Raw genomic sequence first — 11,390 nt, forward strand, 5'->3', positions numbered from 1 at the left:
GCTCGCGTTATTTTATTAGAACGCGCGTTATTTGTTTTCCGTGCCTTTCTGAATACAGAAACCAACCCATCCTTCATCAACATAACATTTATTTCCATGATCTGCCATTTTCGCTATTATCTTCGCTTATTTCTTCACAATACCTGCAGAACTTCTGATGATTCGGCTGTGCAGGTTCGGCTTGCATGCACGAGATTTACATAAGAAGGAGGAAACAATGGTGTTTGAGGCTCACGGTATGTCATTTCCATGTACAGAACTGTTATTATTCAACTATGCCAAGGTAAATAGAGTTTTCCATTCTATGGCACCTTTAACATATAGTTTACTCACCCATCTACTTATCGGCCCAAAAGTAAGTTTATCTATTTGTTGAACCAATAATGTTTTGTCAGGCTGTTTGGGATGCCCAAAGATGGAGAGAGCTATCCATTAGCATTCCTATTTATTTTAATGGCAGTTGCTTGGCTGATGCAGGCGAACACAATATCTGCCATCGTTGCTCATGTGTTCTCAATTCCACTAGATTTTTTGAGCCAATCACATGAGATGTAAATGTGACTAATGCTAATACTACTCCATGGATGCTGGAAAAACACATCATGATGACGCTAATGACTGTGGCGTGAAAGGCAAAAGTTCAAAAAATTGGGGTCGGTAAGATTTTTTACTGTTTTTGAAAGAAGTCTCTTATGCTCACTAAGACTTCATTTATATGATTTAAAATACAATAAAACAGTAAAATTATGAAATATTTTTACAACTTAAAATAAAATGTAATTTCTTCATGTGATGACACTTGTGATCAATTTAATGTGTCCTTGCTAAGTAAAAATTATTAATTTCTTTGAAAAATAAATAGAAAATTTTACTAACCCCAAACTCAATTAATTTCAAGCATTTTTTTAGAGCTCGCAAAAAAGAAATGGGTGCTGTTGAGGCTTCTATAACCACTTTTCCAATTTACATGATATTTGCAAAAATAAAGTTTTCTATCAAAATACACTATGCCTTTTGAATGGCTGTTTATGGAGAAAAAAAAATGCTTTTTGCAGCCAGATGGACTAGTTACAACTACCAGTATCAGCTAGCAGAACCATGCTAACCAGCTAAACCTTGTCTCTTTGGTTAAATCAGAGCAATGTTTTATACCACCACAGTGTTTAGACTTATGGTGGAAATCAACCTAAATAGCTTACTTATAATTATCTTTGCATGTTAAACTGGGATAGGAGTAAGTATTGTAGCACAGACAGAAATGACACACTTGGCCTTTTTTCGCGTGTTTGATGCAGTGCTGTTCCTCTTAGTGAGTGTATGTGCTTGAATGCATGTGTGTCTGAGGTGGATAGAGGGACAAAGTGCATGTTCTGAATTTCATGGATCGGTGAAGTGACAACCAGGCCAGAAAGCAAAGAGTGGAAATGAGGTCTAACCTTACAGGAAAAAAACAGGCCATTCAGATCATATATTCCAATCCATGACGTATACTATCAAACAGCCCATTCTACATCATTGCATTTTATAACCTAGTGCATTATGGTGGGGGACTACATCTTAAAGTTAGCTGAACACTAAAAATATAAAAGATATAGTTCACCCATTTACTCAGACTTATGTTTCAAACCCACTTTGCTCCCTGCAACACAATAGGAGAGGTTACACAGAATTTCCTTGCTGCTCTCTTTATTAAAAGTGAATAGGGACGGTAGATGTGGAGCTCCAAAAATGTATTGTTATTGATTGTTTATTTTGATAATCGAGTAATCTGCAGATGATTTTGGCAATTAATCAAGTATTGTTAGCAAGTAATAACCAGTTACACTTCATTTAAGGTGTTGTTGTTACCGTGTAATTATACAATTAAGTACTGAGTAATAGTAATTAACATACTTACTATAGGGCTAGGATTAGTGTTTGGTTTATGGCTAGTTGCTTGTAATTATGTATAATTTACTGTTATTACTATAGTAAATACATAACATTGGTGACAAGGACACTATACAATAAAGTGTTACCCAATAGCCTTTGAAATGACTTTAAATACAGATATAAACAACACTGGGGCAATAATAATTTGTTCAATAAAGCAATAAAAGTCATCTTAAAATACATAATGTGATAGCTGTATATCTGTGTAATAGTAAAGCAGACTGTTTTGCACTGCAAGAGAGACAGATATGCATTTAAAATATACATAAACATCAAGAAAATTAGTCATGATTTTAAAAATATGTATTTAATAGTTAGAATAATGTATGTACTACATGTAAAGTAAAGTTTGCAATACAGCACTAAAGTTATAAATACTTATTTTTATGGCACTCCAAAGACATCATTTTCACATCCCCATTCATTCTTTTATTGTATGGAAATGAGCATCATGGACATTCTGCAAAATGTGTCCTTTTGTGTTCATACAGAAGAAAAACGGCATATAGGTTTGGAACAACATGAGGGCGAGTAAATTAAGCATTAGCATTAGTTCTGGCAGGTCACGTGAGTCAAGCTTGACCTCCATCCCCAGCTCCTTTCTGATATTCCTTGCTAATCAGACTCCTTTATCTTGAATAAAGTGTTACACTTAAATATCAAGTACATTAATGATATCTGCCTTGTTCTGTTCTGTTAACCCTAGGGGGGTTATTATTGCTGCTCTCCCTGCTCATTCATGACAGGCTGCATGGATAGGCAGGAAGTTTTTTGCCCAGAACTGAACCATACCGCCAAACCAAACTTTATGCTAAGTATCTATCATTTTGACGATAGTGGTCCTGACAGAAATAACAGAATTTGAGGCTTGATAACATGTCAGGCTTGAATTTTATTGAATTTTAATGCGGATGAAAACGAGGCAGTGTTACAATAGAACACACTGTAAAAGGCACTAGATCATGCAATTTTCACAGCTCACAACTTTAAAAAATATTTTATAGTTTGTGTCCACTGAACGTTTTTTCTTTCGAAAATACATTTTGTCAGCTGAAGTTGCTGAACAAAAGTTCTGTTTTTAAATCCAGTGATCACACTGTACATCTTCTATCCTGTCAAAAATTAATTATAGTTTGACTAAGGTCTATTGGGGTAGGGCATCTCTTCCATCTTTCTTTCCACTTTATTTGAGTGCACTAGAGAAGAAAAGATCATCATAAACTATTCTGATCTTCAGTATCGCTCAGATAAACAGGTTCCCTGATTAAAAGAGTATTGTTATACACAGTATAAATCCATATTCAAATCAATTAGGCACCATAATAAAGCACTCTGTTGTGACATCCAGGCACTGAAGGAGGCTGTGAGCCTGGGGGCAATACAGCCTGCTTGACTGGACACAGTAGTGACCTCACCCTGACGCTGTTTCAAGACCTTTCATTACGAAAGCAGGAACTTCACCAATGTAAAGTCTTCCAAGTGTTCTGACAAAGATTGTGCAACACAAAGGGAATGTGTATGTACTAGCTGAATTCTTGCTGTTTTTTTTTGTCATCTACTCTTTGTCCCAGTCCTCAAAATTCCCCAGAGGGCTTCAGAGCTATTTTCCACAGAACACAGAGTGATCGTAAACGCTGGCTGGTTTAGTCTATGCATGTCAATCACTTAGGTGTGTTTTCCTATAAGTGTGTTGGCAGCATCCACCACATAACAATTAAGGCAATTTGACAATTCAGACACTTTGATGAACTTCCAAATTACCTATGATAAATCTCACTGCAAAATGTAAGATGCAGTGCCATAACAGACATATGCTCTTCAATATTCAGACTGGTGTTTGATCTATATGGATTTTTCTATGTTTGACTATCAAATAATGATATTTGCCCCTAAATATCTGTGTGGTGCATGTGTTCACTACACAGGAAAGTATGGACCCAGGTTACACACCTTACCCTTCAACACCATCCCTCTCACAGAGATGATGAGATCACTTAAATGTCTTACTCACAAGAGGTGAACCTGTCTGAATGTGTGTGCGCTTGTGCACGACAAATATGAGAAGAATGAGGGAGTATCTCTTTCGTTCTGTCTGTTTTACTCTCTCTCATAATTTTTAATTGTAAGTGTATTTGTTGGAAGGATTGTTTGTTTAGCATTACTTTTTTTTTTTAAACAATAAAAATAGGATAAAGTGACAGTATTTTTTACAAAATAATTCCAAAATATAAGATAAAAAAATATTCATACAAAAGACTTCTCTGTTGTACAGACAATGAAGTCAGTATGAATTTTAGAGCCGTGACGGGTATCTGCAGTTCATATATAAATTTGGATGTGACAGATGCATGACTGTCCTCTCTCTCACTCACTCATATACACAAATTAGGGTAGTTTAATGCTGGTCTTTCATTTCTGACTAGTGTTATAATAATTTATATAAACAGATAAGACCAACTAACAGAATTAGCCTGGGTGATCCTCGGCACCTAACGCGGCAAAAAGCTACAAACACGCGCTATCGTCTTTATTATAATATTACAATACCGCTAGTAACGACCGGTCCCCATGGAAACATAATTACGATACGGCATTTTTGGTGTATTATAGGTGCGTTCCAGTCTGACTCAGCCAGAACGCGTCTAGCTGCCTTAAAATGCTGTCTAGGTAGGCAGTGCACTAGGTTTTGAGACATCGCGCCGGTAGCTGTTCGTGTCTGTTCTGTGTATGTCTAGCAAAGCTGATCTATTCTCATTCTAGAAGACCTACAATAGCCTACAACGAGGAGAAACCACACCTCGAGCATTAGGCTATATGTGACAAATAGAGCACCTCTGATGGGTTAATGCAGCATGGAAGAACGGCATGGAACGGTTCATACTTTCTTAAGATGGCTCAGGGAAACACCCTTTAACGGTGATTACTGACTGTATCTGCATATGAAGATGAAACATTATTGTCTCTGTATGCGTTTGAATTATTTACTATATATCTATTCACTTGATTCTCAAAGAGCGTGCTATTTGAATAGACTTAATACATAATTAATAAAACGTTTTGATACTGCAAATGCGTGTTAATGTGCCCGCGATGTGGCAGTTTTTTATAATCCATTTTAATGCCAGATCTTTATACACACTCTTGGGGGGACTGTCCCTCTCCGGTGTCATTTTCGGCTTTATTTCGAGGCCCTATAACCCTGAAACATGATCACGCGCACGGCACAGAATAAGGAGATACGGACATAATACAAGACAACGCGTGTCTTACCTTAAATGTGTTAATCCACTCTCAGGATATGACTAGAGATGTGAAGAGAAATTAAACGTGCTCTCGTGCTTTTCTTTCTAGTGTGAGAGTACTAATAGTGCAAATGCGGCTATTCACATTACAGCGCTCCCGTGAAGCCGCAAACTCATTCACACTGAGAATAAAATAGACAGTAAAGCGAAGTGGAGGCAAACGGAGAACTTCACCAAAACGCCGACGCTTCCTCACTATTGACCAATGGCGTTTAGGATTTACAAGCTTAATCCCGCCCTCCAGAAAATAGAAGCTAATTAAAGCCCTTACTATCCCTTTAAACCCGCCTCGTGAATAGGACAGAGCGGCCACGCCTTTGTACTGGCAGCTTCTCGCTCGACAGCCAATTAGACGCGCGACGGGTAGATTGACAGGGCTAAACGACCAATGAATGGCGTGGAATGGGTGAGGCTTGTCTAGATTGACGTGGCAGCAGGCCAATGGCAGAAGAGCAGCAGGTGCCGCTGCAGAACTGTCGCGCGGTGGGGTAGAGATTTGCGCTCTCTTTGTTGACAGCAGCGCAGTGTGTCTGTCTGTGTGACGCGAGAATGATCCCCGAAGCTGGACGCCCCAGATTCCGCATTAATGCCGAGGAATCTGAAGATCGAGGTCTGGATGGCCGCGCCTAACAATTATAGTCAGAAGTCAGATATGGAACAAACTTTGAGGTGACTACAGCTGTTTAAATTGAGCACAAATACACCATTTGTACAATATACAAAATAAAATGACCATTTAGCATATTATTTATTTATTTACTGACATAATAGTTATACATAACATGTGACAAATTGACAAATATGACAATCAAGCATAATGATGATGATTTATTATTTTATAATTTTTTATTAATATAATAAAATAATAATTACACAAGTCAGAAACATTCTAGATGATTACAGCTGTTTAAATTGAGCATAAATGCACCATTTTTATAACTGATAAATACAATTACCATTTAGCATATATTATTATTGTTATTATTATTATTATTAATAGTATTATTATTTTCGTTTAATTCAATAATTAACATGTTGTTATTATTAATATGTAATACTGACATTACCCCAATTATAGGCTACTATTCATAAGTTATTCCTTATAAAAATTCTTACTTTTTTAAGGACATTAGGAGAAAAATTTGGAATACGAATAGAAATGTAGGAGACAAGTCAAGAAAGCATTTTTTTTTATTCTACACTTGTCCATGAAGCACATTCTGTCTTACAAAGTAGTAATGTGAATGGTATCAAAGGAACAGCACAGAGGCCTGGACACTGATTGACCAATAACATAACTGCATTTAGAGAATAAATAAAAATAGAACATGAGCCACTGGATGCCATGGTGAACTCAGGCATTGCTGAATTATGGAGTGATAAAAGCATCTGATAATTTGTCAGGGTGATGGTTTTTCTTTAGTATTTAGAAATTTAGAAAACAAAAATGAGGTCAAAATGCAAGTGATAGGTCCAGTTAGATGTCAAACTAGGGTAACCGGACTGACAGACAAGCACTCACACACACACACACACACACACACTAACACTCTAACAACAGTACTCACACAGGCCTATTAAAATAATGTTGTGGTCATGAAGACTAATGATAAACAAGCAAGCTTACATGCAGAGAAACAGAAAAATTAAAAATAGATGACAATAGCAAATAAGTGGATACATTTTCTATTCAAATAGAGGGCTAGATGTCTAAGATTCTCCTAATATAACAACTGTACATAGCCCTAAGTTTAACCTGTGATAGGGTTCAGTCGAGTGTATGTATATTTTAGTCCACACCTAAAACTACACCAGTGGAGAGACACAACTTGAGAGACAGAGACAATTTTATTTTCTGTCGACTATGAATATGCATTTGTATGACTTAATTTGGCCAAATATCCACAAAACTGTCTGTGATAGTAATGCTATGCAATCATATATTTAAGCATAGGTATAATGTACATTACTGTTCAAAAGTTTTGAGCCAGTAATTAATAGTTTATTCAGCAAGGATGTAGTAAATTGACAGTAAACAGTAAAGACATTTACAGCGTTACAACATATTTATATTTAAATTAAATGTTGTTATTTTGAACTTTATTATTATTCTAAGAAACCTGGGGGGAAATATATAATATAAAAATATTGAGCAGCACGACTGTTTTCCACTGTGATAATAATAAGAGATGTTACACCAAATCAGCATATTAGAATGATTTCTGAGAAAAAAAAAATGGCTTGGTATATCAGAGCAATAAATAGCATTTTTAAATATATTCAAATAAACCAGTTATTTTATATTGTAATATTACTGTTTTTACTGTATTTTTAATCAAATAAATGCAGCCTTGCTGACTATAAGAGACTTTGTTCAATAACACTGCATTCAAAAACATGTTCAACAACTCCTAACCTTTGCATATTATAGTTTAATACATATTTTGTGTAATATGATTATGCATGCAGCTACCAATAACTGTAGCCAAGTTTTCTTCCACTTTTTGCGCTGTTTATTGTTAAAATGCATTAAAAGAAACTGCATTAAAATACTGTCTCCTTCCAGTTGGCCTTTTACTGATGAAACAGTTGCATAAGTAAAATTTAAAAAATAGAAAATAATTATAATAATTTGTCAGTTATGCAAAGAGACATTGATTCGATGTTTGCTTTTTTTCCTCATTTGAATTATCGTTTAAATCTTTTTTAGCAAAAATACGTGGACGAAAACTTGGCAAGTGTCTCAGCTCTATTTAACACATTTTACCATATTCATATATAGACTTAAATAGATTTTTCTCAAAAAATCATCATAGAAAATGTGGAAAATGTCTACAGGTTCCATATGTGCCTATAGCATCAGCATAATACAACCTATATTTCTCCATTGCTCCCTAAAACCTCAAAACAAGCAGGCTCACTTTCAAAGGCACACCGCCGGCAAACTAATTACAAAAACACACAAGAAAAAACCTGTCCAGCAACATGCTTTAGGTCAGAATGTTTGTGTGGTTGTTTAAGAATGAATGGAAGACAGAAAAAACGAAAAATTCCCCAGTCATTACATAACAATACTACAGACTGTAATAAGTCATTTACCTTAGTTACTAAATTTACCATAGTTACTACTACACAGTTATGAAACACTGAGAGAGAGAAAAAATGAAAGTCAACAATCCAAACAGTGGCTGATGACAGATTCATGTGATGTCCAATGAGTATATATATATATATATATATATCCATACATACAATTAGCTAATTCTTTTTTGGTCCGTGCAATTGTGACAAATATGGTATGTTACATTATTACAAATTACTCTGAAAGTGCTTCACATAATCTTCTATGTGTATCATGATACAAAAATGCATTAACTTTAATAAATAGAAAATAAAAAAATACAGTACATCAGAGAAACGACTTGAAAATGCTGCAGATTTTCAGTAGTTTCCTATTTTGCAGTGACTCTAGCAGGCATTCCGACATTCAATAAGACACAAAAGTTCTCGCAACAAGTAATTTGATTTTTGAGAGAGGACTTTTTTTCTATTTCTTACTCGTGTATGATATTGTCATAAGAAGCTATGTGCAATAGGTACTATTTCCTTCCAATTTCTAAATTGTAAAATCGCTCATACTGGTTGCGGCCCCTAGGGGCCACTGTTGTGTCTTTATCAGGTACACATGCTGGAGCCACTGCAGCTCGTGTTGACTCTAAAAGATCGCCAGGTTCAGTCAGCCCACTGGGTCAGTGTTGCAGCTCTCCTCATGCCAAAATGACCTTCTCCATCAATCCCTCTATATTCCCCCACTCTTTAATTTCACTCCGCAGTTTGATTTGTTTTTGGTCATTAAGTCTTTGACCTCATTTCAGTGTGATTGACCTGAATCTCCTGTGTTACTACGTTCCTCTGCACTCTGACACTCTGAAGCATTACCTTCGTCCTTTCTGAAACCCATCTGAAAGCTCTTTCCCTACAAAGCTCCTACTTTTCGGGGGGGAATTCATTAAAAATGAATGAAGTGTCAATGAGTTCATTTAAATACGGTGCACTGCTAAACCAGTTAAGATTGCAACAGAGACAGGCCACTTGTATTACAGTGAATAAGAGAATATTGAAATGTCCAAGATGGCGGCTCTAGTATATAAAGATCCACATCCCAAAATAAAAGCCAATCAGCAAAGTCATCGTTTGGTCTTTACAAAGGTTCTTGGTTTTCGATAACAGCCATGAAGTGCTTGGTCTTGTGAAACTTTGCTCTATACGACAAGTGTATGGAGTGCCAGCAGAATGAGTCATTAAAACCCAAAAACATTTTTGAACTTTTGGTTCTGTCGTCCTTAAAGGGATAGTTTACCCAAAAATGAAAATTCTGTCATTAATTACTCATGTGTAATTACTCATTACTACCCTCATGTGGTTCAAAACCTGTAAAGCCCCGTTCACACCAAGAACGCTAACTATAAAGATAACTACAGTATAAAGATAAAGATATTAGCATTCACACCAGCGAACGATATCGTGTTTATTCTAAGCGCACCTACCGCTTTAAATTCTCGAGCTTGTTATAGCAGGATGGATTCTGATTGGGTGTCAATGTTTTTATCATTCATCAGCTGGAAAAAATCGTTCTGAAAGTGATTCCAACGATATAGTTTCTCTGCATTTATCGTAATAGCTGTGGTGTGGACTCTGCTATTCTTTAATATTGAGAATGATTTTTAGAACTATATCTTTATCGTTATATCTTTATAGTTATCGTCCTTGGTGTGAACGGGCATTAAGACCTTCATTCATCTTCGGAACACAAATTAAGATATTTTTGTTGAAATCTGAAAGCTTTCTGACCCTGCTTAGACAGCAATGCAACTGACACGTTCAAGTAGTGTTGTCTAAAGTACCGACTTCGGTACCAGTCTGTACTGAAATTTTAAAAACGTCCATTTCCCGCTAACAATTGAGTGCTGTTGAGACGATTCTTAAAGGGGTCATATGATGCGATTTCAATTTTTCCTTTCTCTTTGGAGTGTTACAAGCTCTTGGTGCATAAAGAAGATCTGTAAAGTTGCAAAGACTAAAGTCTCAAATCCAAAGAGATATTCTTTATAAAAGTTAAGAGTCAACCACACCTACCTAAAACGGCTCGTTCTAACACACCCCACATGTCTACGTCACGATGTGAGAAGATTTGCATAACGCCGCCCAGTGGTTAAGTTGTATTTACAACACTGTTCCAGAACACTTCAACCCAAATATTCAGATGTGTGCAGCACATTTTATGGAGGACCGTTTCCTGATCCTGGGAGAGTAGACTACAATGCCGGCTGTTCTGACTCAGAGACTGTAAGTAAGTTTTTTATATTTAAAGAGTTTTTAAATTTTATATATTTAAAGCGAGTTTTTTTGGGCAGTGTAGAGTAGGGCTTGTTGTTTGTCATTTCTCCGATCACAAATGCAGACATGGTTTTATGTAAAGACAGTATAAGTCATTATAATCCATAATTATGTCCCCACTGGATGCAACAAATGCCTCGTTTGTAATGGGTTTTAATGTTTATGTCTCGTCGCTCCGGCCGGACACGACATCAACAGTATGTGAGGGGCGTAACATTTCCTCCTTCATATTCATGACATGTGTCATGTCATGATTATGAAGGTGTCATGTCAGTCTTATGCACACCCCTTCAAGTAAAGTGTTACCGAATACTTTTTGTGCACAAAGAAAACAAAAATAATGACTTTATTCAACAATGAACGTGGCAGTTGCGTTGCTGTCTATGCAGGGTCAAAAAGCTCTCAGATTTGCTCTCTTGCGAACTATTCTCAAACTTTCTAAATTTTAAATGAAGAATGAAAGAGTTGGTCATGACATTGAAGTCATACGACCGTGGTGTAGTTCGTTTATAGCCTACGTTTAGCTTTTTACTTCTGGCGATTGTATTTAGGCTTCAAAATTCATAGTTGTGGACATTCATAGTTGTTTTCATTTGTGAAGGTTTTTATGGTGAACAAAACATGTAAGAATGATGAACTTTTGTTGGTCACAGAGCTTATTTTCGGAAATAATGGAAAATTCTGTTGGCTTTTTTCGAGGGAACCAGAGTGATGCTAATTTCGAGGTTGGCCTACAAAAATATTCTGGCATGAAATAGG

At 36.2% G+C, this 11,390-nt stretch overlaps 1 protein-coding gene across 6 annotated transcripts in view; it reads right to left on the reverse strand.

Moving 5' to 3' along the window:
- The window catches only part of LOC107748966 (myosin-10-like), a 55,440-nt gene extending 50,049 nt beyond the window's left edge, over nucleotides 1-5,391 (reverse strand). For all 6 annotated transcript variants that reach the window (XM_016564032.1, XM_016564012.1, XM_016564040.1 and 3 more), the window contains exon 1: nucleotides 5,203-5,391. The gene's annotated coding sequence lies outside the window, so the exon portion shown is untranslated. The remainder of the gene's footprint in view (nucleotides 1-5,202) is intronic.
- Nucleotides 5,392-11,390: the final 5,999 nt, after the last annotated feature.

The sequence above is a fragment of the Sinocyclocheilus rhinocerous genome, unplaced genomic scaffold (genome assembly GCF_001515625.1).
Source record: "Sinocyclocheilus rhinocerous isolate Xijiao unplaced genomic scaffold, SAMN03320098_v1.1 scaffold491, whole genome shotgun sequence".
NCBI lineage: Eukaryota > Metazoa > Chordata > Actinopteri > Cypriniformes > Cyprinidae > Sinocyclocheilus > Sinocyclocheilus rhinocerous.